General features: G+C 43.3%; 1 protein-coding gene and 1 long non-coding RNA gene across 3 annotated transcripts in view; one reads left to right on the forward strand and one right to left on the reverse strand.

The window, feature by feature from the left end:
• gdf11 (growth differentiation factor 11) overlaps positions 1–27,881 on the forward strand; it is a 234,868-nt gene that overhangs the window by 49,452 nt on the left and 157,535 nt on the right. The window lies entirely within an intron of this gene.
• Positions 6,668–11,748, reverse strand: LOC148970131 (uncharacterized). Its single transcript, XR_016148657.1, has 2 exons — positions 10,123–11,748; positions 6,668–6,976 (listed from the first exon to the last, which is right to left on the reverse strand). It is a non-coding gene; the product is annotated as an uncharacterized LOC148970131 (long non-coding RNA).

Genomic DNA, 27,881 nt, shown 5'->3' on the forward strand with positions numbered 1-27,881 from the left:
GCGTGGCATACACATGCTACTTCATGAGATCAGTCTGACTAGCTAATGGTAAAAGAACACAAACACTGTTGAAAGATATGTTACAACTTACCAAAATGTATTCCTCATGCATAATATCGACCAATCATTTATTTAACTCATCCCTGAACTGAAATTTTAGTAGTGGGTTGTATTTCCTCACGACATGACATCAGGTTCAAGTGCACACAAGCCGGCGCGACTTACTCGTGTTACTGCAGTTTGGCTGATGGTAACTTTGCCCGCCCGCATACTGCCTCCCATGGCCGAAACTGGTATTACGACACCTGCCGGGCCTAATAATTTAGCATGCTAATTTAGGTTATATCTCGGCAGCACTATAACTTGCCAGTTTTTGAATGACATCATTGCACTTATTTCTTCACATTCTTTTGATGTGTGTAGCTAATTTTTGGGATATTTTTACCTCAATTATTCCATATGGCACCTTTAAAAAAAGAAAAACCACGAATACATGTTATATTGCACCCCATAAATACAATCATGCAAAGAAAAAAAGCAGTCAACCCCCCTTTAATGAAAACAATACTTTTACGTTTAAATGTGAATTTGCCGTCCACCACCGAACTCTCGGCCGCTTAAAAAAAAAATAAAATAAAAAATGCTGTCGTCACCAGTGCAATGACTTATGGGGTAGGATAGGCCACGTAGGATCGGGTAGGATCCATTTATGTATCCTCTCTTTCTCGGCGAAATGAAGGGTGCATTTGGCCGTCGCATTTGAATCAGGGTAGCCTTCGTCGCGCCGCGATGACGCAACCAGCCTTCGAATACAGCCTTCGGAGGATGCATTAAGCCTAGTTCACACTACATGATTTTTAAACGTCGGGCTGAACTGTGCGGTTCACACTACATGACTTGCTCTCAGTGAAATCAGGAGTGTTCAAGTTGTTTAGCTGTTCACACCACACAACACAACGTGATTGATCCACAACAGGAGGTAACTCACTACACGAGTTGACAATGCACTACAATGAGATATATCCACAATCGGATGATAAGAGCAAATAATTTTTGACTCTAATGAGAGCTTTTCAGTACTATGGTACGGTCTGAATCATGAAAATAATCAAATAAATAACGAGTTCACAACAACTCTGTCACCCAACGATTCTATCTTGTCTACAAACCACGTTTTGTCATGAAAAACCGTGAAAAACCAGCAATAAAACGAACCAGAAATGACGCGAAACAGCACGTGCGAAGAGAACACAACACGTGAATATGGACGTCAGACAGAAACACTGTTGCTGCACACTGCGCAACGATCTGCTCTGAGAAAAAATGCAAAAAAATAAAAAATAAATAAAAACTAAGATTTACCTGGTGTCCTCAACCCATGCGTTGCTATGATTGGCTGTACTCATGAAATCACTGAGATTGAGTCGCGCAACCGCTCTGGATATCTAGCAGGCTAGATATTTTTCTGGGCTCGGCAACGCATCTGTGAGCGTTTTCGCTGCGTTGTTGGCTCTTTCATACTAACAGATTGGCAAGCGTTCATCGTCCGCTAATCCCCCGCGATTTGCACGCGATAACACCCTGACCTGTCGGCGAGCTCAACGATTTGCAAATCGGGCATAAATCGGACTTAAAATCCTGTAGTGTGAACTTGGCTTAACTGAATTGGGACAGCCTTCATCGCGCTGCGGTGACGCAATCCAATATTAACCAAATGCAGAACCGTAGAACCATACTTCATAGCAGTGTGAGAACGACAGCCTGACAGTCTGATGCCGGAAGTGGGCCATATAAGGCGGATGCACCTTTATAGAGAAAAACACAACTTTCATACGGATTATTACATAATCAGAAGATATTAGTTTTCAATTCTAATTTGATCGTTTTAAGTCAAGTCACATTTATTTATATAGCGCTTTTCACAATACAGATTGTATCAAAGCAGCTTCACAATGATAACATGAAAGTAGTACAACACAGATCAATAATATTGTTAAATATTAAATATTAAATATCCCCAACTAAGCAAGCCAAAAGCAAGGCAACAGTGGCAAGGAACCAAAACTCCATCAGATTGGATGGAGAAAAAACCTTGGGAGAACCCAGGCTCAGTCGGGGGCCAGTTCTCCTCTGGGTAACATTCATATTGTTTATATATAAATATTAAATATAAATATTGTTTATATATAAAACGGTGCCATAACATATCCCCGGTGCTGAGTCTTCTCTTCACAGGCGTTGGTCTTCTCATCACAGGCGTTGGGGCATCCGAAATCCCCGTGAGAGGCTGGATACAAAACTGAACCTGACGAACGCCATTTTTCTCGGGACAAACGTCCCGAGATAACAGCAGAAAGGCAGATGGGAAATAATTAGCATAGCTGATGTTCATAATGATTTCAATTATACGGGAGTCGGTGTTAGAAAACCACTATCTCACAAACTCTCCGCAACCCAACCATACGCGCTGACCCGTTTGTCTAAAAGGCTGTCGACCCCCACTGGTGTGTTAAGCAGTTTCAGTGGTAAACGGTTCCGTATGGCATAACAGAGGACTAAAAGGTAAGCATTATGTGAATGCTTGACTAAAGAGATGCGTCTTTAATCTAGTTTTAAACTGTGTCAGCGAGTCAGAGCCTCGGACCGTATCGGGAAGTCTATTCCAGAGTTTTGGAGCTAAATACAAGAACGCCCTCCTTCCTTTAGTGGACTTAGATATCCTAGGAATGACCAGAAGCCTCAAATTTAGTGATCTTAAGGAACGCGGTGGATTGTAGGGCGAAAAAAGGTCCGTTAAGTACATAGGAGCTAAACCATTTAGGGCTTTATAGGTCAGTAGTAGTATTTTGTAGTTTATACGGAACTTAATAGGTAACCAGTGTAGAGATGATAAAATCGGTGTTAAATGATCATATTTTCTTGACCTAGTAAGAACTCTAGCAGCTGCATTTTGTACTAACTGTAGCTTGTTTATTGAGGATGCAGGACAACCAGCTAATAAAGCATTACAGTAATCTAGTCTCGAGGTCATGAATGCATGAACTAATTTTTCTGCATCAGAAATAGATAGCATGTTACGTAGCTTAGCAATGTTTCTAAGGTGGAAAAAGACTGTTCTTGTAACATATGAAATATGATTTTCGAAAGACAAGTTGCGGTCTAGTATAACACCCAGGTCTTTTACTGTAGTGGATAAAGTAACAGGACATCCGTCTATATTAAAGTTGTATTGTAAGAGGTTTTGTTTTTTGGACCAATAAGTAATACCTCCATTTTATCTGAATATAATAGCAGGAAATTACGCGTCATCCAGCATTTTATATCTTTGAGACAATCTGTCAATTTAGATGAGTTAGTGTTTTCGTCTGGTTGTGATGAAATATATAATTGAGTGTCGTCAGCGTAACATTGGAAGTTAATTCCATGTTTTCTTATAATATTACCAAGTGGCAGCATATATATTGAGAATAGCAGAGGGCCTAACACCGATCCTTGCGGTACTCCATAGTCTACTGACGTTATCTTTGATTTTTCCCCATTTAAACAGACAAAATGATAACGGTCCGATAAGTACGATCTAAACCAGCTTAATGCCTGTCCCTGAACACCACTGTAGTTTTGTAGTCATTCCAAGAGTATTTTATGCTCTATAGTGTTGAACGCAGCGCTAAGATTAAGTAGGACTAGTATTGAGATACAGCCTTGGTCAGAAGCTAAAAGTAAATCATTTGTAATTTTAACTAGCGCAGTTTCTGTACTATGATGCGGTCTGAATCCTGACTGGAATTTTTCATAGATATCATTTTCTTGCAAAAAAGAGCACAATTGAGCGGACACTACTTTTTCTAGTATTTTGGACATAAATGGAAGATTTGAAATGGGTCTGTAATTTGCTAAGTTATTTGGATCTAATTGCGGTTTCTTAATTGCGGTTTCTTAATAAGAGGTTTTATTAATGCCAGCTTGAATATTTTTGGAACATGACCTAAAGATAAAGACGAGTTAATAATATTGAGGAGAGGCTCTTCCACTGCAGGTAATAGTTCTTTCAGTAGTTTAGTGGGTATTGGATCTAATAAACATGTTGTTGGTTTAGATGCAATGATAAGTTTATTTAGCTCTTCCTGTCCTATTGTTGTAAAGCAGTGTAGTTGTTCTAGAGGGGCCGTAATTGAGGCTGAATCATAAGACAGCATACATTAATAATTGTGTTTTGGATGCTTTCTATTTTCTGATTGAAGTAATTCATAAAATCATTACTACTAAATTGTAACAGTATATTTTGCCCTGGTGATGTCTGTTTATTAGTCTAGCCACAGTGTTAATTAAAAACCTTGGATTATTTTGGTTATTTTCGATTAGTTTGCGGAGATGCTCAGCCCTGGCTGTTTTTAGGGCCTTTTTATACGTGACATACTGTCTTTCCACGCGATTCTAAAGACCTCTAAATTAGTTTGTTTCCATTTACTCTCTTGAAAGTTGCGAGTTTCTCTCTTGATAGCATGCGTAGCACTGTTGTACCATGGTGCTTTAGTTTTCTCTCTAACCTTTTTTAATCTAATTGGTGCAACAATATCTAATGTACTAGTGAAAATGGTGCTCGAACTGCTAGTCATTTCCTCTAATTCATATGTTTGTTTGGGTTCACTTAGCAGCTTAGATAGATCAGGTAAGCTATTTGAGAATCTATCTATAGTGGTTGGAAGGATTGTTCTGCCTGGTCTATAACGTGGCGCAACCAGTGGTGTAGTCTACGTGATACGCAGGTACGCCTTATACCCACTACAAAATGTCAAGGATTTCCGTATACCGACTAGGAAATGTAAAAGATCTCCGTATGCTCACTTTAAAAAGCGTGAGGATTCGTAACAACATCATTTTGTGAAATAAATTTCCTACGGTTTCAGCCACCCTAAATGTAGGTGACAGAATTTCATGTTCCCTTAAGTTCTGTTATAATCAGATTCAGCGCGCAAGCCGCGAGGCGCGAGCAGAGAGCACGTCAAAACCTATGGTCAAAACAGAGGACAGGGTGTATGTGTGTTCGTGTTCATCTGAGCTCATTGGTCTGTCACTGCTCGTCAATGTCAGAATATGACGCCGCGCAACATGACATATTTCAGCAGTACGTATTATGTAAGTCACCATGTAATGATCAGTGACATCATCGCTTTGTGGTATAATATCTATATCAGTTGGATTGGTTCCATATGATAATTAAATCCGGGGCGGCAGTGGCTCAGTGGTTCATGTGGGTTGTCTATGAACCGAAAGGTTGGTGGTTCAGTCCTCGGTTCCACCTGACCAAGTGTCGAGGTGTCCATGAGCAAGACACCTAACCCCAGCTGCTCCCGACGAGCTGGATGGCGCCTTGCATGGCTGACACTGCCGTCGGTGTGTGAATGAGTGTATGAATGGGTGAATGTGAGGCAAATGTAAAGCGCTTTGGTGGCCATTAGGTCAATAAAGGCGCTATATAAATGCAGTCCATTTACCATTTTATTTATTTTTAAACTAGTGTATAATTTAGATGATGAGTGGGACCACTGACATTTTGTTTGACCCCAAAGGAGTTTAATAAGTCTGTAAACGCAGCCCCTAAAGCATCATTTGTATTATCTACGTGTATGTTAAAATCTCCAACAATTATTGCTTTATCGACATTCGCCAATAGATCCAAGAGAAAGTCTGCAAACTCTTTTAGGAAATCAGCATATGGCCCTGGAGGTCACAGTAGCCAAGGCTAGAGATAATATGGATTTCCTTCTTACATTTAAGAGCGTAACATTTAGCACAAGTACTTCAAATGAATTAAACCTGTGACCTGTTTTCTGAGTAATATTAAAAATATCTTTATAGATTGTTGCAACACCGCCGCCACGACCGAACAGATGAGGCTCGTGTTTATAATAGTATCCTGGCGGAGTAGATTCATTTAGACCGAAATACTCATTTGGTGGGTTGGCTAGGTTTCAGTAAGGCACAGAACATCGAAATTATTATCTGTGACCATTTCATTTACAATAATCGCCTTAGGTGTGAGCGATCTAATGTTTAGAAGACTTAGCTTTAGAAATTGTTTTTGTTCACTGATATTTAGATTTTCTGGTTTAGAGATTTTTGCTAGATCCTACACTAGATTTATTGTTTGGCTTCACTAAACGAGGAATAGACACAGTTTCTATATGAAGAGTTCAGATGCAAAAGCCTCTAAATGCAATTTGAAATTTTCTTCTTTAATGATGATTTTTATCAAACTTGTATATTTAAGTTCAGTAATTTCACTTAAATAACAATTCACGAGTTCACACTTACATATAATTTTGAGTGAGTAAGATTCAATGCGTATTTGGCGTGCTGTCCGGAGGGAGGGCTCCGTGCTCGGAATTCTGCCCGAACCCAGAGTACTCCCCCCGTATGCAAGTGATTTTTTAGAAAGAGGAGTGTGCAGGACTAGGAGTGTGGAGAAGGGGTGGAGGAGGGATGCTGCAAACTGCCAATGGATCGAGGTAAGACTGCTGAGTCTATATATACCCTCTTATCATTGGTTGCTGATTGCTGATTGCCGTCCACTCGTGTTAATTATCTGAACGTGCTCCTCCCGAACTTAGTTATTAACAAAACTTCATTTCACGAGTTCACACTTACATATAATTTTGAGTGAGTAAGATTCAATGCGTATTTGGCGTGCTGTCCGGAGGGAGGGCTCCGTGCTCGGAATTCTGCCCGAACCCAGAGTACTCCCCCCAAAAGGCTAAAGAGCAGAGGACAGCCGCCGGACTAAAGACCCCCCAAAGAGTGCCAAGAAATGGCGGGCTGGCATCTCGAGAAGGGGCCTGGATGCTTGGTCAGGGAGGCCCGTGATGTTGGCTCACTGCCTGGACTGATGGCCCTTGTTGACTGCGAACAAGGTGTGGTTGTTGTATACTTGTCCAGGAGGTTTTCGCGCTGCATCCACTGTAAGACCAAATATTCGCTGAAATGAAAGAGAAAACATGAGTGCTCTACCTGGAACTTTCTCGCTCCGTCCGATGTGAGACCAATGCTCGCTGGACGGAAAGAGGAAACCTGAAAAGAGGAAAATGAGTGCTTATCCAGGAGATTTTCTCGTACTCTCGTCCACGGTGAGACCGAATGCTCACCGGATGAAAGAGAGAAAATTTAAGTGCTCTAATGGGAAAGCTCTCACTCCGTCCGCTGTGAGACCAATGCTCGCTGGACGGAAAGAGGAAACCTGACAAGAGGGGAAAATGAGTGTTTGCCCAGGAGATTTCTCGTATTCCATCCGCTGTGAGACCAGCTGCTCGCTGGATGAAAGAGAAAATTTTAAGTGCTCTACTGGGAAAGCTCTCACTCCGTCCGCTGTGAGACTAATGCTCGCTGGACGGAAAGAGGAAACCTGACAAGAGGGGAAAATGAGTGTTTGCCCAGGAAATTTTCTCATGTCCGTCCGCTGTGAGACCAACTGCTCGCTGGATGGAAGAGAAAATTTTAAGTGCTCTACTGGGAAAGCTCTCACTCCATCCGCTGTGAGACCGATGCTCGCTGGATGGAAGAAGGAAAACTGAAAAGTGGAAAAATTGAGTGCTTGCCCAGGAGATTTTTCTCACACTGCATCCGCTGTGAGACCAACTGCTCGCTGGATGAAGGAGAAAAATGTAAGGGCTCCTCTGGGAAAGCACTCACTCTGCTCATAAAGTGATGGCGGTTTTTTGAGTGTCTAAGAAAAACGAAAAAGGGTAATTTAAACATGGCATTGAGTGTGTGAGTGGAACTGAAGGGCTGGTAGCTTATGCGGAAAGCCGAATACATTTAATGAGAATTTCCAGTGTTATGGGGTGTCCGGAGTCGGGGGCGGGTGGGCTGGGATCTTTGGATCCCTTTAATCAGGGTTTGTGAATTGTTTAACTCCACAGAAGTAGTGCCGTACGACAGTTTATGGGAAAAACTGGATTGCCGCTCAAATAACCTTTAATAGGAGATAAAAGATTTGATTGGAAAGAAAAAAAAAAAAATCGGGGGAAGGCAAGTTATAAGAGACGTTATATTTATCGTTTCCTTTCTTTATGTTACCTCCAAGCGGTAATATAGGATTGAAGGGTCCTGGGAGATACCGCTTGGAGGATAAATTTTGATGCGTGCGACGTTAGCTTGGAGACCAAGCTTGCTGGACAGAGGAAATAATCAATTAAGGGTTTTAGCAGGAATAATAATTCTAAATGGTGATGTACTGGAGAGAAAACATCATTGTTATAGCAGTGTAGAAAATAAGCCAGAGGAACAGAGCTCCTGCGGGAGCAGAGAAGAGGTCACTGCTTGAGCAGTGTAGAAAATTATCCAGAGAAACAGAGCATCTGTGGGAGCAGAGGAGAACGTCACTGCTGTGGCGGTGTAGTAAATTAGCCAGAGAAACGGAGCTCCTGTGGGAGCAGAGTAGACATCATTGCTGTGACGGTGAAGAAAATTAGCCAGAGAAAAGAGTTTCAGATGGAGCAGAGGAGACGACACTGCTGTGGCAGTGTAGAAAGTTAGCCAGAGAAACAGGGCTCCAGTGGGAGCAGAGGGGACGTCACTGTTATAGCAGTGTAGAAAATAAGCCAGGGTAAGAGAGCTCCAGTGGGAGCAGAGTAGACATCACTGCTGGGGCCGAGTAAAAATTAGTCAGAGAAAGAGAGCTCCAGTGGGAGCAGAGTAGACATCACTGCTGTGTCAGTGTAGAAAAAATAGCTAGAGAAACAGAGCTCATGTGAGAATTATTCAGAGAATCAGAGCTCCTGTAGGAGCAGATGAGACATCACTGCTGGGGCCGAGTAGAAAAATTAGCCAGAGAAACAGAGCTCCTGTGGGAGCAGATGAGACATCACTGCTGGGGCAGAGTAGAAAAATTAGCCAGAGAAACAGAGCTTCAGTGGGAGCAGATGAGACGTCACTGCTGGGGTAGAGTAGAAAAATTAGCCGAAAGAAACACGGCTCCTGTGGGAGCAGAGTAGACATCACTGCTGGGGCAGAGTAGAAAAGATTAGCCAGAGAAACAGAGCTCCTGTGGGAGCAGATGAGACATCACTGCTGGGGCAGAGTAGAAAATTAGCCGAAAAAAACACGGCTCTTGTGGGAGCAGATGAGACATCACTGCTGGGGCAGAGTATAAAAGATTGGCCAGAGAAACGGAGCTCCTGTGGGAGCAGAGTAGACATCACTGCTGGGGCAGAGTAGAAAAGATTAGCCAGAGAAACAGAGCTCCTGTGGGAGCAGATGAGACATCACTGCTGGGGCAGAGTAGAAAATTAGCCGAAAGAAACACGGCTCTTGTGGGAGCAGATGAGACATCACTGCTGGGGCAGAGTATAAAAGATTGGCCAGAGAAACAGAGCTCCTGTGGGGGCAGAGGAAACATCACTGCTGGGGCGGTGGAGAAAATTAGCCAGAGAAACAGAGCTCCAGTGGGAGCAGAGGAGACATCACTGCTGGGGCGGAGTAGAAAAATTAGCCGAAAGAAACACGGCTCCTGTGGGAGCAGAGTAGACATCACTGCTGGGGCAGAGTAGAAAAGATTAGCCAGAGAAACGGAGCTCCTGTGGGAGCAGAGTAGACATCACTGCTGGGGCAGAGTAGAAAAATTTGTCAGAGAAACAGAGCTCCTGTGGGAGCAGAGTAGAAAAATTAGTCAGAGAAACGGAGCTCCTGTGGGAGCAGAGTAGACATCACTGCTGGGGCAGAGTAGAAAAATTAGTCAGAGAAACAGAGCTCTTGTGGGAGCAGATGAGAAATCACTGTTGGGGCAAAGTAGAAAAATTAGTCAGAGAAACAGAGCTTCTGTGGGAGCAGATGAGACATCACTGTTGGGGCAAAGTAGAAAAATTAGTCAGAGAAACAGAGCTCCTGTGGGAGCAGATGAGACACCACTGCTGGGGCAGAGTAGAAAAATTAGTCAGAGAAACGGAGCTCCTTTGGGAGCAGAGGAGACGTCACTGCTGGGGCGGTGGAGAAAATTAGCCAGAGAAACAGAGCTCCAGTGGGAGCAGAGGAGACGTCACTGCTGGGGCAGTATAGAAAATTAGCCGGAGAAACAGAGCTTCAGTGGGAGCAGAGTAGACGTCACTGCTGGGCAGTGGAGAAACGTACCTGTGCAAATGAGCTGTGGTGTGAAGCCGAGCAAAAGCGGGAAGTAGATTGGGGCCTGGCTGGCCAATTATCATCTTCTTGAGCGCAAACAAAGATGCGAAAAAGAGGGGAGATTTAATCTTTGCAGGATTATGCACATCTTTATTAACGTTTCAAAATGGCTTAGGGAACTTTCACCCTGGCAGTTAAGTCCGTAACGGGGAATGGTTCGCATGAAAAATCGCTAATGTGAACGCCATTATGGGAACCGGGTGCGCACTGGGGTACCGGACCCGAGACTACCTGGAGGAGGTGGTGGTAGTACTGACTACCCAGCACGGACTCGGGTGCGCCCTTGTTCAGGAAATAAGGTATCCTGTGTATGCGTTTTAGCTTATTGTGATGTATTCAGTTAAATAAGTAAGGGGTGATAGTGTTGAGGAATTACCCTGGATACGAGCGAGAGTGAGCCTGCAGTGTATTCGAGCATTGTATGTGGAATCAGAGCAACATATTTGTAAATCCACTGTATTCTTAAGGGTCCGTTTGCAAGCAGCAGAAAACCACCTTATGCGACACACGTACAATAAACCTGTATTGTTCACTTAACTGCGCATAATAGAAGCAATTTTACTAAAAATAAATAAGTAAATACACAATATTTACCCACGTTCTGCTTTCCATCGAGCGCCGTGCACGTTTGCAATGACATAAGATGCACGCGAACGCACCAAGGTTCGATAGAATTAAATTGGGTGTGGAACCGGACCCACGCTGCGGGGGGCGTCGGGGACAAATGCGCTCGGACCGCTGCAAATACAGGATACAAACCATATATGGCATTTCACCGTAACAAGCCTAGTGTAAAAGCTCCGTTGTTTCTCATTTATTTATTTGTCATTTCTAAGGGTGGTTCCCTGCCGATTTGTTCGTTCTGGATTAGTAAACCAAATGGTGAAGCTGCGGGTTAGAATTGGTCTGAACTTCTGAAATCTTAAAAAGAGGAGTCGATTCCTGTTAATGGAATCGATTCCTAGCTTTGGAATCGACTCTATATTCCTAACGCCTCGGATCGAGGAATCGATTCTTTTTGGGATCGAGGAATCAATTCTTTTAGAATCGATTCCCAGCCCTACTGTTTACGTGTGAGTTTTACGCCATAAAGAAGCATCGCGTTTAAGGAACGCAAATCATTGTACAGAAACTATTTATATCGATCACAATTAGTATCCGGATAGCGTAAATGCTCGACATTCAACGATTGAAGCGATGCGAAGTTCAATCAGGGACGCGAAAGTTTTCAGCTAAGCACTCACAGAGTTGACCCGGCAGATGTTTGAGAGTGTGGATCAGCCGGGACTGGATCTGCAGCGTGGCTTAACTTACTTACTGCCTGTTGCGACGGCCGACGCTGGAGGAATGTCCATTCCTTTGCGTTAAGATGGCAGCATTGCCTTGTCCATATCTCTATGGCAGGAATTATTGAATGGTCCGGTTTAAAGATACCGCGGAAGTAGATTGCGGATGTTTCGCCCGGGGTGGCGATGACCCGTTTGTTTGGCCTGACGCCCATGGGATGATACCGGGTTGCGGAAAAGATTCCTAATTCTGGACGAAAGATTCTCTATCGAAAACAGGAAGAGCTAGATTCGGCCATGGCCAAATGCTGCAAACTGCCAATGGATCGAGGTAAGACTGCTGAGTCTATATATACCCTCTTATCATTGGTTGCTGATTGCTGATTGCCGTCCACTCGTGTTAATTATCTGAACGTGCTCCTCCCGAACTTAGTTATTAACAAAACTTCATTTAATAGGTAATTGTCATTGCCATTTAAGTGAAATCACTGAACTTAAATATACAAGCTTGATAAAAATGATCATTCTAGAAGAAAATTTCAAATGGCACTTAGAGGCTTTTGCATCTGAACTCTTCATATAATGTTCCGCACTATGCATATTAGTTAAGTTTGGACAACAAAGGCTGTGATTTGGACTTTGACTTACTAGTCATCTGGTGCATTTAAAGTGGACATTTCAAGCTTTTGCCTACATAGGCTATATTTTGTTTCAGTTCTCGCGCTTCAGTTCACGGAGATCATGAAAGCGCGCCTGATTTGTTTTTGTTTATTTTACAAAAGCACAACGTTTTCTTGTTATTGTGAGTTTACACAAATACAAGTAGTAGCGAATAATGTATTAATATTTTCTGTATGACCAGAAATGATAGAGTAAAGTTGTTTCCACTTTTGATAGGAAAATGCGAGTATCCGTGCCCTCGATTCCCTGCTGCCATCCAGTGATCGCTCCACACTCCGCACAAACACTGGGATATGCGTCAAAATTTTGTGTTTATTTGTGATAATCTTAGCCCTGTATTACGCATGCAAATACAAAAAAATGTGTGCAAATATAAAAACACATGCAAATACAAAAAAAAAAAAACATCCGCAAATTAAGAAAAACATCTTCATCAGTTCCACAACACATGTGTGCTCCAAATACTCACAACACAACCAAATACAGCAACGCGCTGCAAGTGTTCACAACACCACCAAATACAGAAACGCGCTGCAAATAACACGGTCCACAACGGAAATGTTTCCTGGGCACCAAATAAGTGACGAACCCGACTGGGACGTGGTAGCATAGACAGTAGCATACATAGGACATGCTTACAGCAAAAAACCTTTATTGACAAGATGTCAAAGCCTATTTTTTTTTTTTTATAAATAAACTATACTATTAAAATAATATTATATATATAAATAATATTACAATAGTATAATTTTTTATAGTTCGTCTATTCCTACTCCTTGCTCACTCAAAATTCTACTTTATTTTATTTAATTTCATTTGACTTTTCCCCCCACAAAACACAGAGGTACAAATTATCATGACATACAACTTGTGTACAATATACAACATGATATGTTCAATATCATCACAATACAAATGAGAAAAGAACAATGATCTGAAAACTAAACTAAATAAATAAAAACAGATCTAGAAGAACATGAAGGCAAGATATTAATCTATACATCAGTTACACTATACAAATAGTTTCATTTTATGTTTAAATTTTCATAAGAAAAGTTTCCTAAAAATGTTGGGTAATGTATGGCACTGACATACAGATATACAAAACGGATATTTTAACAGATTTTTATAAAGTAAGAATAAATAATTTATTTGCAACCAAATTTATTTGGGCATAGGGAAGCTCACGAGCAATAAGCAAGTCCCAGTTGGGTCCGTCACTTATTTGGTTCCCCGGAAACATTTCCGTTGTGCTCTGTGTGTTACTTGCAGCGTTTCTGTATTTGGTTGTGTTGTGAGGTTTTGCAGCGCGTTTTGTGTATGGTTGTGTTGTGAGTACTTGGAGCAAATGTGTGTTGTGGAACTGATGAAGATGTTTTTCTTAATTTGCTGATTTTTTTTTTTTTTTTTTTTTGTATTTGCATGCATTTTTATATTTGCACACGTTTTTTTGTATTTGCATGCATCTTCTTTAGGTTGCAACAAGATGAACTCTCTCGGCCACCGTACTATAGGCCTAGATTAATTACCTGAAATAACTTTTTTACAACAGAAATGAATCAACACTGAAATTACTTGGATTATAACACTATTTTGTTTTAGATCTGCACAGACAAACTTTGTTGAATTATTTTCCTATCCCTGTAAACTTGCTTTGAATGAAACAATCCATATTGTAAAAAGTACTATATAATAAATGTGACTAAGTGAGAATTGTGACAAAGGCACTTGGATCGTATCACTTTGTTAGGTTACTGTACATCATGGTTTGTGATTTAAGTTGTTATTGGCGTAGTAGCCTATCACACAGCATTTGTTAAATTTTCTGACCATGAGAATTGAAATATATATTGCTCCTATAGGAGCACACAACGATCTTTTGATATCTTTTTTGATATATATTTTGATATATTTTTCAGTCTATCATATAATTATTGTGTATGGTCTATGAAAAAAAAATGTTGGTTGAGTATTAAAATTATGTTCAATTAAATCATAAGTTCAAATGCTCAAGCTTTGTTTTCCTTTTTTTTTTTTTTTTTTAGCTGTTCAATTTATATTGTTAATCTTTTAACTCAACTAAATGGATAAAGTGTCATAATAACTTTTGAAAAAACTATTAACATTTGTTAATAGTAATATTGTCTTTTGTTAATAGGACAATTCATAATTCTTATCTTGTATAGCCTACTATTTAATTAAATATATCTTTTCAATTAAATCGTTTAAAAAAAGTCTTTATAATAACGTTGTTTTAAACTTTAAAACATTCCAAAACATGGAAATAGCGCAATGACTTGCCGCGCCCACTTCTGGCATCAGACTGTCAGGCTGGCGCAGTCGTCCTCACACTGCTATATGACGTATGGTTCTGAGGTTCTGCAGTTAGACCTATCTCACGCAATCGGCCTTCAAATGCGCCCTTCGGAGGGTGCAGCCTTTGAATTGGGACAGCCTTCGTCACGCGGCTGTGACGCAATTGGCCTTCAAATACGGCCAAGCGTCCTTCAAATATGGCCTTCGGAGGATGCAGCCTTCACATTGGGACACAGCGCTTGTGTACTTGACTGCACTAAAAAACACTTAAATACAAGAACGTACATTTGTAGTACATTCTTACTTTTTGTGCTAAAAAACCTGTAAAAATGATACACTGTAAATACACTAATTAAAAGTATATTTTACTTAAGTAGTACTTAAAGGAGCATTTCACCCATTGCAACATTAATCTTTATTGAAATTGGATCATATATGTAGTCGAAATGTAAAAGAATTTTTTAATTTGGTGCCCTTTTGACCGAGAAAAGACAGAAAATAACCAAGGGGCACCTATAGACTACATGTAGCACAATGCCCCATATTGCACAGATCCGCAAGCCACACCCACTAATCCGGGACAGTGCAAACAGAGAATTCACTCTTCCATCTACAAGGCTAACATTAGCTGTCACCGGAGTTTAAAATTCATTTCACACAAAATGTCTAGTTGGCTGTGGCGAGCAGGACGATCGAGGGCGAGGGATGTAAGAGGACGGCGCTCTGCGCGAGGCCGGTGGCCTGAGTTATAACAGAGAATGATAATGAAAGACACCTTTGAGGCGCGCGTCGGTCTTGCGTCTCTCACGGAGAAGCGAAAGCATAAAACGGGGAGGGACGACGGCAGATCGAGAGAGAAACAGGCCTGATTTTATGTTATGTTTTGTTTCTGTTGTGTGTAACGTTACAGCAGTCGTCAATGAGGGGCTGCTGGCTTATACTTTCGTTTTGTATTTGTTCATTTTCCTATTAAAATGTTTAAATGTTCGCCAGTTCCTGCCTCCTTCTTCCCACAACAAACACGTTAACGTTACATTGGCAAACTCATTAGTGAATTACTCCTCGTTTGTATTTCTTTCTATGTGGTGAATTACTGCATGTTACCTGGATGTTTAGTCAGGCGAAACTATCACAACACAAACGTCCGTGTGCTCGTCTGATTCAGAGATTTCCTCCAGGAGAAATTGCCATCGTTGAAATTCTCTGCAGCAGACGAACTCCGTGTCCGTAGGCCGTAGAACGCAGCGAGAGCACAGGGACCAGCAAGCCGCCCAGCGCCAGAGTCAGTCCGGGGTCCTCGACCAACAGGCAGCCGTCTCCTGCTCCTCCATGAGCCACAGCTGCTCTAAACTATACTGCGACTCGTAAAGATAGCCACGAACATCGGATTCGAGCAGCAGAATCTCAAAATCCTCTTCTTCCATATTTAGTTTCTTCCGTCATTGTCATAACTTACTATCTCCACAGCGCTTGTTAGCTTAGCTTCCAAACAAGATGGCGGATATTGATTTCAGTTTCTACAAGTGAAGTCCCACCCACTGATCTGTAATAGGTCTGTAGGGTGAGTGGGTGAGTGGGTTTAAGTGTAATTGCGAAAGTTTACTAAATACCATTGATATTTAAAAGGCTGTTCGGAAACTCTAGCCACTTATTTGCTGATTTTCACTTTTCTTGTCGCATGTTTTCTCAACGAGCTCCACCTACAGCTGTGGTGTGAATATTTCACATTCACAACACTGACGTAAATTCACTTGCGGAGCCCACTTCCCCTTTCGCCTCATGTGCTTTTGTTATTGTCGGATCCGGTGTGTTAAACAAATGAGTCTCTGACACTCCAACTTTATCATGTGGAGATATGTCTACCGAGGTGGGTAATACATCAAACACAGCATCTGACATGTACATTTTGTATTCTGTTATCAACTATAATTTGTAACAGGGGGTGGCTGGATGAATCTAGCAAACATTACCGCTTATTCTTATCTTAGTTATAGATTAATCTACCCCCAAAAGGAATTGTTATAAAGTTTATCTTATAATTGTACAAAGCTCACAATGCAGTCTTTTCTAATGTAGACAGGATACATTATTGGTTACAATCAATGTTTTACATGTTATTAAAGAACAATTAAAGATCATAACCATAGACTGTAAAAAAATATGGACGTAGTGTCCGTGACGTCACCCATAGGTTTCTGAAGAGCATTTTTGAAGCCTAAAGTGGGCGGGGCCGAGCGTCGCCATCTTGGCAGTGCGTCACCTCTCGTCACTACCGGATCAATTAAAATGGGCAAAGAGGCGGGACGCGGGTGGAGCTGAGGTGCTAATGCTATGCTACTGCCCTGTGCCCTCACGCTGAATGACAGCTGATTGAAAAAGTAAAGCCAATGGTTAAAGTTCATGTTTTGCCCTTCGAAATATTATAATAGTTAAGACGTAACTAAAAGTGAGACTATTTACTTTACTTGTTTATGAACTTTATTAATCTCACAAGGGGCAATTAAGAGTATACAAGTACATTAACACGGATCACACACATTTTTCACAACATAACGATACAAGCAGTCAACTAAGTGCATTGTGATGCATTATTATTAGGGATGCACCGATCCACATTTTTTCACTTCCGATCCAGATACCTGACTTTGGATATCGACCGATACTTTTCCGATACCAGAGCTATGTTTGCTTTAACATTATTTATCATTATTGTTGATTTTATATGATGCTGAAATAAACTCCTCTCTACAAGCAAGGATGATATGTTCATGAACATATCATCCTTGCTTGTAGAGAGGAGTTTATTATATATGAATATGTATGTCAATATATATATATATATATATATATATATACTGTATATATATATATACTGTATATATATATATATTAAACAATAGATATATTAAACAATAGATAGACAATTAAACAAAGATACGCATTATACAGGCCTACACAGTGCTTTAATTTCAGGAAGGTCTACTAACATTATTCAGGTATGGTCTAAAAAGAATTATAATAAAGTAATCAAAATAAAATAGCACTGCAAAGTTTATCATAGATAGATTTATGCTTATTAAAGCTGAAGTTATTCATTCAAGAGCTGTGAGTGATTTTCTCTTTGCCTTTGGTTGTTTTATTCTCAGTAATGTCGCGATCGTCACATTTATACTGCTGCCGCTTTAAGAACAGTGCAGATTTTTTTCCTACTGATGCCCCATTATTTCTAAAATAATCATGTAAAACCCAGGAAACCCTGAGATTATTACTTGTGTGACATTACAAAAAAATATATATGGGAACATGTATGTATAGAACTAAATGCTCTCTTAAATATTTTCTACATTCACTAAACATGTTTTGTTAAGTTTCATGTACATTTGTATTAATCATGGACCTTTGTTCATTTAAAAAGGCTTTTTATGCTATTGTATGCTAAATTTTTAAAATGTAAGAAACTAATTTAGACGTGCAAAGGGTGCTGGTGTGATGAGAAGAAGTTTGCACTCGGCTTTGTTTTTGAGAGAACATTTAATTTTAAAACCTTTCTGCAGGCCATTAGATTATTATTTAATGTACACATGAGTGGGGTCAAAAACATTTTAGTTTGAATTTTATTTTATACTGTGCATTGTGCTAAATAAGTATTTGCATAATTTGTAATTTATTTATTTATATTAATTTATGCAATTGCAATGCCTTGATTTTAGTAACGTTTGTACACAGTCATAGCCATAAATGCAATGATACTGATAATTGGCATAATTTCAACAAGTGCTTTGGTCCACTGCCTACTGTCAATACTATTTTATTCACTTTAAGGATGAAGTGTTCCCTTTCGTAGTCACTCCGGAGTTACGTCGGAATGACGGAGAATGGGGGTTTCGCATTGAAAGCCAATCCTCTTCGAGTATTTAATAACGAGCCAATGGCATGAAATGCCTTGGGGCTGCGGAAATTTGCATAGCGTAACTCCGCCCCACCCCATGGGTATAAAAGGAGGAAGTGAACGCAACCGCAGTATGTTTTCGCTTCGGAGCCAAGAGACTTCTTCACTCCTAAAGCCAGTTTCACTGAGTACAACTCTTCGAGACGAGCGTCCTCTTCAGTGTTGGTGTGACGGCGGTACCCAGCGAGATTCTGCATTGCCTGCAATCTGAGCAGTGATCTGCCAGACTTTGCGCTTCTCCCTGGACGCCTCAGCGCTGAAAGAGTGAATTTCCTCCTCTCTACTGAAAGAGCTGCACGTGGCACGTCTTTTTAAAGATGGTTCGCCCGTGTTCTTCTGGGTGCGGTCGATTCATGTCATCTTCTGATGGTCACGATCGCTGCTTTGTGTGTCTGGGCATTCAGCACTCAGCAGCAGCGTTCGTGGATGACTCGTGTTCCTTCTGTGGGAACATGACCATCTCTACACTGCGATCTAGACTCAATGATCTGACAAAAGTTAGAGTCCCCGCGTCCGCTACTCGTTCGGCTTCTTCTTCTAGAAGGGAAGTGAGGATGCGGCTGCGTTGCCTCCTTCGGGAGCGCCAGCGTTGCCCGTGTCTGATCCCGAGATGACGGCCATGCTATCTCGGGCCGCCGTGAGTATCGGGTTAGAGTGGAACCCTCCGCCCTGTCCCGATCTCTCGCGGATGGATAATTGGTTTTTGGGTAAGGCTGCCACCGCAAGGCCACAGCCGACCCCAATTCCTTTTTTCCTCGAGCTGCATGCGGAACTGACGCGCACTTGGAAGGCTCCTTTGACCTCCCGAGAGTGCGCTTCAGTTTCCCCCGCCTTTCCTCCCCTCGACGGCGCGGTTGCCTGTGGGTACGCTGGGATTCCCCCGGTGGAACGCTCTGTTGCGATGCAACTGTGTCCACAGAGCGCGTCCTCCCGCGGCACTCCTAAGCACCCATCCAAAGCCTGTAGGTTCTCGTCGTCTATGGCGGCGCGATCCTATAGAGCGGCGGGACAGGCAGCCTCCGCCCTGCATGCTATGAGCACTTTGCAGGTTTTTCAAGCCAAACTGCTCAGGGATATGCACGAGGGGGGGACTGACCAAGCGGCTTTTAACGAGCTGCGAGCTGCCACCGACCTCGCTCTCCGGGCGACGAAAGTGGCTGCTCGCTCCCTTGGTCAGGTGATGGCCACTAGCGTGGTCCAGGAGCGTCTTCTGTGGCTCAACCTGGCAGACAGGTTGAGCCACAGATGACTCAGTTGAGCGGTAGCAGGCCCCCTCCTCCCCCCGAATCTTTTGTTCTCAGCTCCCCGCTGCTCACCCACGGGTGGGCAGCACCCTGAGTTGGTTAAAGAAAGACTTGACATCATCACTGAGCACACAGACAGGAATGAGTGCGCACGACGTCTCAGTGCGTCGCCCCACTCATTCCTCTCTGTCTCTGAGGGTGCGGAAGGGAGCATGTGTCGTCCCTCGACTACACCACTCCCCTCCCCCTCTATCGCCAGGCCCCCGGCAGAACAGACCCCCGTGGAACGCTGGTCCTTCCCTGGTCTCTTCTGTTGGGAAACGGGGCTCGACTCTGTACCCGCACGGGGTAACTCCTGTGCGCATGCCGGTCTCCCTGCCTCGCTGCCCCTCCGGGGGGACGTCTGTGGTTCGCATGACCCGGCTGGATCAGTTCCTGGGAGCCTGGCTAGAGCTCCCCGGCCTGTCCCGCTGGGTCATCAGAACGATTAGATTCGGCTACACGATTCAATTCGCACGGTCTCCTCCCCATTTCAGGGGAGTTCGCTTCACAGTGATCGGTGGCAATGCCCCGGTCATGAGAGCGGAAATTGCAACCCTGCTGGCGAAGGGTGCAATCGAGACAGTCCCTCCAGCCAAGATGAGGTCAGGGTTTTACAGCCCCTACTTCATCGTCCCCAAGAAGACCGGTGGGTTACGACCGATCCTGGATCCCGCACTCTTCATCGATTGCCGTTCAAAGCCAAACGCATTTTCGAATGCGTCCGGCCTCAGGATTGGTTTGGTTACTTTCATGTCTCCATTTTGCCTCGACACAGACCGTTTCTTCGGTTTGCTTTCGAGGGCCAGGCATATCAATACACGGTTCTCCCATTCAGGTTAGCTCTGTCACCTCGCGTCTTCACGAAGATCGTCGAGGCAGCCCTTGTTCCCCTTCGCGAACACGGGGTTCGCATCCTGAACTATCTCGACGATTGGCTGATCCTAGCACACTCTCGAGAACAGGTTTGCGAACACAGAGACCTGGTGTCCGGCACCTAGCCCGTCTGGGCCTTCGGGTCAACCGAGAGAAGAGCAAACTTTGACTCGGTCGCCATGTCCGCGCAGCTCACGAACGAGGCCGCGCACTCACTGCTGACTTGTCTTCGACAGTTCGAGGGCAAGAGTGCGGTTCCACTGAAACTTTTTTAGAGGCTCCTGGGGCATATGGCATCCGCAGCCGCGGCAACACCGCTCGGATTGCTTCATATGAGACTGCTTCAGCTGTGGCTTCGCGATCGAGTCCCGAGGTGGGCATGGCATCGCGGCTCGCTCCGAGTTCCAGTGACTCCAGTGTGCCGCCAGACCTTCTTCCCGTGGTCGAACCTCAGCTTTTTACGGGCCGGAGTCCCTCAGCTGCGGGTTTCCAGGCATGTCGTTGTCTCCACGGATGCCTCTACCACGGGTTGGGGTGCCATGTGCAATGGGCATGCAGCCGCGGGTTCCTGGACAGGACCCCAGCGCCTCATGCACATCAATTGCCTTGAGCGGTTGGCAGTACGCCTGGCCCTGCACCGCTTTCGAGCACTGCTCCGGGGTCAACACGTACTTGTCCGTTCAGACAATACCGCTACGGTAGCGTATATCAACCACCAGGGGGGTATACGCTCACGTCGGTTGTCGCAGCTCGCTCGCCACCTCCTGTTATGGAGTCAGAAGCACCTGAGGTCCCTTCGTGCAGTGTACATTCCAGGAGACCGGAACCTGGCAGCCGACGAGCTGTCACGGGTCCGCCCTATCTCCGGCGAATGGCGACTCCATCCCCAGACGGTCCAGCTGATTTTTGGACCAGTTCGGGGAGGCACAGATAGACCTGTTCGCCTCTCGGGACTCATTCCACTGCGCCCAAATTTATTCCCTGTCCGAGGGCACGCTCGGCACAGACGCACTGGCGCAGAGCTGGCCGCGGGGCCCACGCAAGTATGCGTTCCCCAAGTGAGCCTTCTTGCACGGGTGTGCAAGATCAAGGAGGACGAGAGCAGGTCATGCTGGTAGCCCCTTATTGGCCCACCAAGACGTGGTTCTCCGAACTCATGCTCCTCGCGACAGCACCTCCTTGGCCTATTCCTCTGAGACAAGACCTACTCACTCAGAGACGGGGCACCCTGTGGCACCCTCGTCCCGATCTCTGGAGGCTACACGTGTGGCTCCTGGATGGGACGAGGCAGGTTTGAGTTCACTGCCACCTGCGGTGGCGGCAACCATCACTTCCGCTAGAGCGGCGTCCACGAGACACCTCTACACGTTGAAGTGGAACCTCTTCGTGAACTGGTGTTCTTCCCGCGGAGAAGACCCCCGGAGATGTTTGATCGGTGTCGTGCTTTCCTTCCTGCAAGAAGGGTTGGAGCGCAGGCTGTCGCCCTCCACCCTTAAGGTTTATGTCTCATGATGCAGTAGAAGGTAAGTCCGTCGGAAAGCACGACCTGGTCATCAGGTTCCTGAGGGGAGCGAGGAGGCTAAATCCGCCTCGCCCTCCCCTCGTGCCCTCTTGGGACCTCTCAGTAGTTCTAAGTACTCTGCAGAGGCCTCCCTTTGAGCCTTTGCAATCGGTAGAGTTAAAGTTTCTGTCCATTAAGACAGCACTCCTGGTTGCATTGGCCTCCATCAAGAGGGTAGGGGACCTCCACGCATTCTCCGTTGACGAAGCGTACCTGGAGTTCGGGCCGGCTTACTCTCACGTGATCTTGAGACCCCGGCCTGGATATGTGCCCAAGGTTCCTACCACTCCCTTCCGGGACCAGGTGGTGAACCTGCAAGCGCTGCCCCTGGAGGAGGCAGACCCAGCCTTGGCACTGCTCTGTCCGGTACGTGCGCTCCGCGCCTACGTTGACAGAACGCGGTGTTTCAGGACCTCAGACCAGCTCTTTGTCTGTTATGGGGGGAGCCAGAAGGGAAGGGCTCTCTCAAAGCAACGGCTCTCTCACTGGAAAGTGGATGCCATCGCTTTGGCTTACCAACAGCAAGCTCGACCGTGCCCCCTTGGTGTGACGGCCCACTCCACTCGGAGTGTGGCCTCCTCTTGGGCTTTAGTGCATGGCGCCTCGCTAACAGACATTTGCAGAGCTGCAGGCTGGGCGACACCAAACACCTTCGCAAGATTTTATAATCTGCGAAAAGAGCCGGTGTCCTCTCGCGTACTCTCTCCCGCCAGTACTGGACACGCTTAGGTGTCTTCGCTTGCTCGCCATTCCACTCCTTAGATTGGATAAGTGCGATATTCCTCAGTTGAGACTTCCGTTGAAGCCCTGAGTCCTCCAGCACTTCTGATGCGGGCACCACTGCTCTGCTCTGGTGCCGGCTAGGTGCCTCCGTGTGCACTGTTCCCTATGGTAACTGTCACATGTGTATTATACACTGTAAGCCTCTCTGAGCATGTGTCTTCCCTTGGCAAGGTTAAGGTTAAGGTTAAGGTTACTTTATTGTCCCCGGAGGGCAATTATTTGTACAACCAGCAGAAAAAAACACACAAGGCACAACACGCAACATTACCACAAGGCATAAAACACACAGTCCCCAAAAATACATAAAAAAATAAATAAATTAAATAGAAGTACATTAAAACAGTTCTGGTAGTTTATTTAAAATTGAGATTGAAGTCGGGATAAAAGAGTTTCTATATCTATTTGACCTGCATTTGGACATGGAGTACCTACGACCTGAGGGGAGTAGCTTAAACTGGCAGGACAAAGGATGGCTGGGGTCAGCTGCAATAGCTAGAGCCTTCTTGGCTACTCTGTTGGAGTAGATGTGGGAGAGGGGAGGAAAGTTAATACCTGCAATCTTGCCACATGTTCTGACAATGCTCTCTAGTCGGTTTTTGTTCCTTGCAGACAAGGAACCAAACCAACAGATAAAACAAAAAGTTAAAACAGACTCAAGAAAACAGGAATAAAACATTTTCATCAAGGTGCGGTCAATGTTAAAATTCCTCAATCTACGAAGAAAATACATTCGTTGCTGGGCTTTAGCACAAACAGCATCAATGTGAGAATCAAAACATAGCTTACTGTCAATTGTTGTACCAAGGTACTTGTATTCCTGTACCACCTCGATGGGCTGGCCGTCAATAATAGTAAGGGGGAGACATGGCCTCTGTTTCCTAAAATCTATAATTAGTTCTTTCGTTTTGGACACATTTATATTTAAAAAGGAACACTTACACCACTCATTAAAATCCTTCAATATTGGTCCATGATCAATCACATTTTCATTTAAAAGAGACACAATGACAGAATCATCTGCAAATTTTAAAATCTGTCTATCATCATAGTGCGACCGGCATTCGTTTGTGTATAACACAAAAAGAAGAGGAGAGAGGACACATCCTTGGGGGGAACCAGTAGAAGATAAAAGTTTATCAGATAAGACACCATTAACCTTAACTTTTTGAGATCTTAAAGTTAAAAAGTCAACTAACCAGGCTGTTAGACCTGGGTTAATGTTGTAGTTCTTTAAAAGTCTATCTGCTAAAATGTGGGGTTGAATGCAGTTAAAAGCTGATGAAAAATCAATAAATAATAATCGCACAAATTTGTTCGCCCCTTCCAAATGATTAAAGACTGTATTTAGCAGGCTGCCTAATGCATCCTCAACTCCTCTACCTGCTCTATAGGCAAATTGTAAGGGATCAAGTTGAGACTTTGTCATTGCTATAATCTCCTGTTTAATAATTTTCTCAAAGGATTTCATAATAAGAGAGGTAAGAGCCACTGGCCTAAAATCGTTGAGTGATTTGGGTACATTTATCTTTGGCACCGGCACAATCACTGACTCTTTCCATAGGTGAGGGACCCGATGTAACTGAAGTGACTTATTAAATATAAAGGCAAGTATGTCCGACAGTGGCTCTGCACAGCTTTTAATAAGGCGGCCACCAATATTGTCTGGGCCAGGGCTCTTTCTTTCCTTCACCCCCCTAAGAATTTTTTTAACTCTATCCTTATCTATTTTTATAGCCACATTTTGTTCTACCCATGGTTCCTTGAACACGGATAATTCTTTAGTAAAATCATAAATATTGAAACGATTATAAAAAATATTCAACACATCTGCCAGATCAGACTCTGTCTTGCCATCAAAGGAGAGGGTTTTATATTTATTGGATTGCAAGCCCATCATTGACTTCACCCCATCCCATGCAGGGTGAGACTGGCCACTGCTCAAATGGGATTCAACTTTATCCTTATATTTAAGTTTAGCTTGTTTTAGCTCCCTCTTAACTTGCTTCTGCAGATTATTATAGGCTATGGCATCCCCCTGCATAAAACTAATATTTCTCTGGTTAATAAGATGCTTAACAGATTTAGACACCCATGGTTTGTTATTTGGAAAAATTGAAATAGCTTTTTTAGGAATTATTTCATTTTCACAGAACTTTATATAAGCAGAAACAGTATTGGCAAGCCATCTGCCACACCTGGAGCTAAGTTTCTAGCCACCCTTAGGTTGGTGCTCCAGTGATCTCCATATGTAGTCCCTAACACGGCCATATGTGTATTCGTAAGTCCTCCTTACAGTAGGCATTTGGTAGCATGTCCCTCCCGGGATATGCTTCCCAGTGTACCTTGGTATTCCTGTGTTAAAGTAGGATCTCCTGGTTATAAGTCAAGTTCAGGAGTCCAGACTTTCGCAGGGCACTGGAAGACAGCTGTAAAGATGGCGTGATGGCACAGACCCCCATTCTCCGTCATTCCGACGTAACTCGGAGTGACTACGAAAGGGAACGTCTCGGTTACAGATGTAACCCTCGTTCCCTGAGTAGGGAACGGAGACGTTACGTCTCCTTGCCACTTCTGCTGTACCGCTGGGTAGACGCCTGAGTTCAGTCTCGGCTCCTCAGCGAAGACATACTGCGGTTGCATTCACTTTCTCCTTTTATACCCACGGGGTGGGGCGGAGTTACGCTATGCAAATTTCCGCAGCCCCAAGGCATTTCATGCCATTGGCTCGTTATTAAATACTCGAAGAGGATTGGCTTTCTATGCGAAACCCCCATTCTCCGTCATTCCGTCGTAACGTCTCCGTTCCCTATTCAGGGAACGAGGGTTACATCCGTAACCGAGACGATTCTTGTCATTAATAAATTAGTCATGACAAAAAATATTGCTAATTGACATTTTTCCACGAGTTAGATGTTCGCTATTATAAGGTTACCTAGTTTGTTTGGTAGCTTGTTTAAAGAGCTCCTATCATAGCATTTGAAATGTTCCTATTTTTGTTTTGGGAGTTCCCAAAAACAGTTTTATGTGCATGCAAGGATAAAAAACACTTTATTTGTCTTATAATATGCATTTATTTTTACCTGATTTGCTCATCGACTCCCAAATGATTAGTTCGATAATTCATTTTCACAAACACCTCCTGTGACGCGAATCTGCGACGATTGGTCAAATGACCCCCAGTCAGTTGTTATTGGTAAACCGTAGGCAGAGACAGTCGGAAACGGAAAGGAAATGGATTATAGCTTGTCAAGTGTTAAAAATTGTATACAGTGTATGAACAAACCATAGGGAACAAACGTGTCAGTAGAAGTGCACTTTCCACATGGTCCCTTACTCACGTCTCCATCAAGAGCGAGCTTTCCCGGCGAAACTCACATTGCGGCAGCTTTTGTGGGGCAGTGCTTATTATATAGAGCGAAAATACGTAAAATTAAGCTTGTGAAACATTGTTAGCCTTGCCTTTTTAGCGGCAATGGGGTTTAAATAACTTTTTGGCTAAGTCGTTTAGGAGGTAATTGCCATTTTTCAGTGGATGTCTGTGGGGAATATCAAAAACAAAACTAACTTTACCCTGCTTAGAAGCTGCGCGGAGTGTACACAACACACGCAACTAAATATAACTATTTTGCAAATGCTACAGAAAACATAACATCAAACATTATTAATAATACTTACAGATTCGATATACAGATATACACTGGATACTGAGCCCTCCTTCGGGAACAACCGGCTTGCGAATCCACATTTGAATTCACTTATTTGCAGATTTGTTTTGAATGATTTGAATGATTCGTTTTGATGTTTTGAATGATTCGTCATTAAAATGATAAGAACACAAGGTTCGGGCTATACTGTTGTGGTATCGTTGCAAATATGAACTCTAACCACGGATTCTTCACATGCTAGTCCCTGGGCAATGAAAACCAGTGGCTGAACTGTCTTTGCAATGTAGAACACAGTGTCTTCTCGACAAGATGCTATCCAGCTGAAGTATTTGAATGTGTTCATGAGTTTACACTTCCGTCTGTGCGCGCAGTAACTGGGCGCCGTCAATATGCCAATGTTTCGTATCTACGTCACTACGAAACAACTAATGACTCGTTTCAAAAACAATTGATTTCATAAACTTACAGTCGACTCTCACTTTGAAAGTCAGTAACTTTATATACGGTGCACTTTCAGATATAAATTTTTGCAGGATGTTTTCATTCTTTTAGAGCTATATTACACACTACATGAACAGCCATTTTCAAAAATCCATGATAGGGGCTCTTTAATACCCTAGCCTGTTGGATAGTAAGTCACTCACTAACTAACATGGCTTGATGCATCTGGATATCTAAGTAAGAGTCATGTACACATATCCTTACATGGACAATTTTGGCTGTGTTATTTGTGTCCCCTTCAAAAATTGCTCTTGAGAAATTTTGTTTGTACAAGTCACAAAGTAAGAAACTCGTATTCTCACATTTTTGCTACAGTTGCTGGAGTGAACATGGTTCACACAAATTCACACACCCGCATCAACAATGTGAAGTCACCGAGAAATTTTGCTCATCTGCAAATCTGTATATGAATTCAAGCAATGAGAGTTGTATTCTTGTAGAATATTTTCTCACAAATATGTTGTATATTTTTCTAGCATAAACGCAAGTACATAAGGTAAGGTATATGTATTTCATGCCCGTAGGTACATTTGTTACCCAGATAAAGAAAAAATTATTTGGTCATCCAAAAAAGAAACATATGACATAAAAAGAAACATAAAAAATATTTCACATGCAAATTTACAAGTAAAACAAATAAAACATCATGACAAACTGCACCATGACACATACATATCCTCTGCACCATGCACTAACTGCACCATGATGACACATACATATGACACATACAGGTATGTGTATTTCATGTCCGTAGGTACATTTGTTATCCAGATAAAGAAAAAATAATTCGGTCATCCAAAAAAGAAA

Source organism: Pimephales promelas, chromosome 21 (assembly GCF_988280905.1).
Source record: "Pimephales promelas chromosome 21, fPimPro1.hap1.1, whole genome shotgun sequence".
In the NCBI taxonomy this organism is placed as follows: Eukaryota; Metazoa; Chordata; class Actinopteri; order Cypriniformes; family Leuciscidae; genus Pimephales; species Pimephales promelas.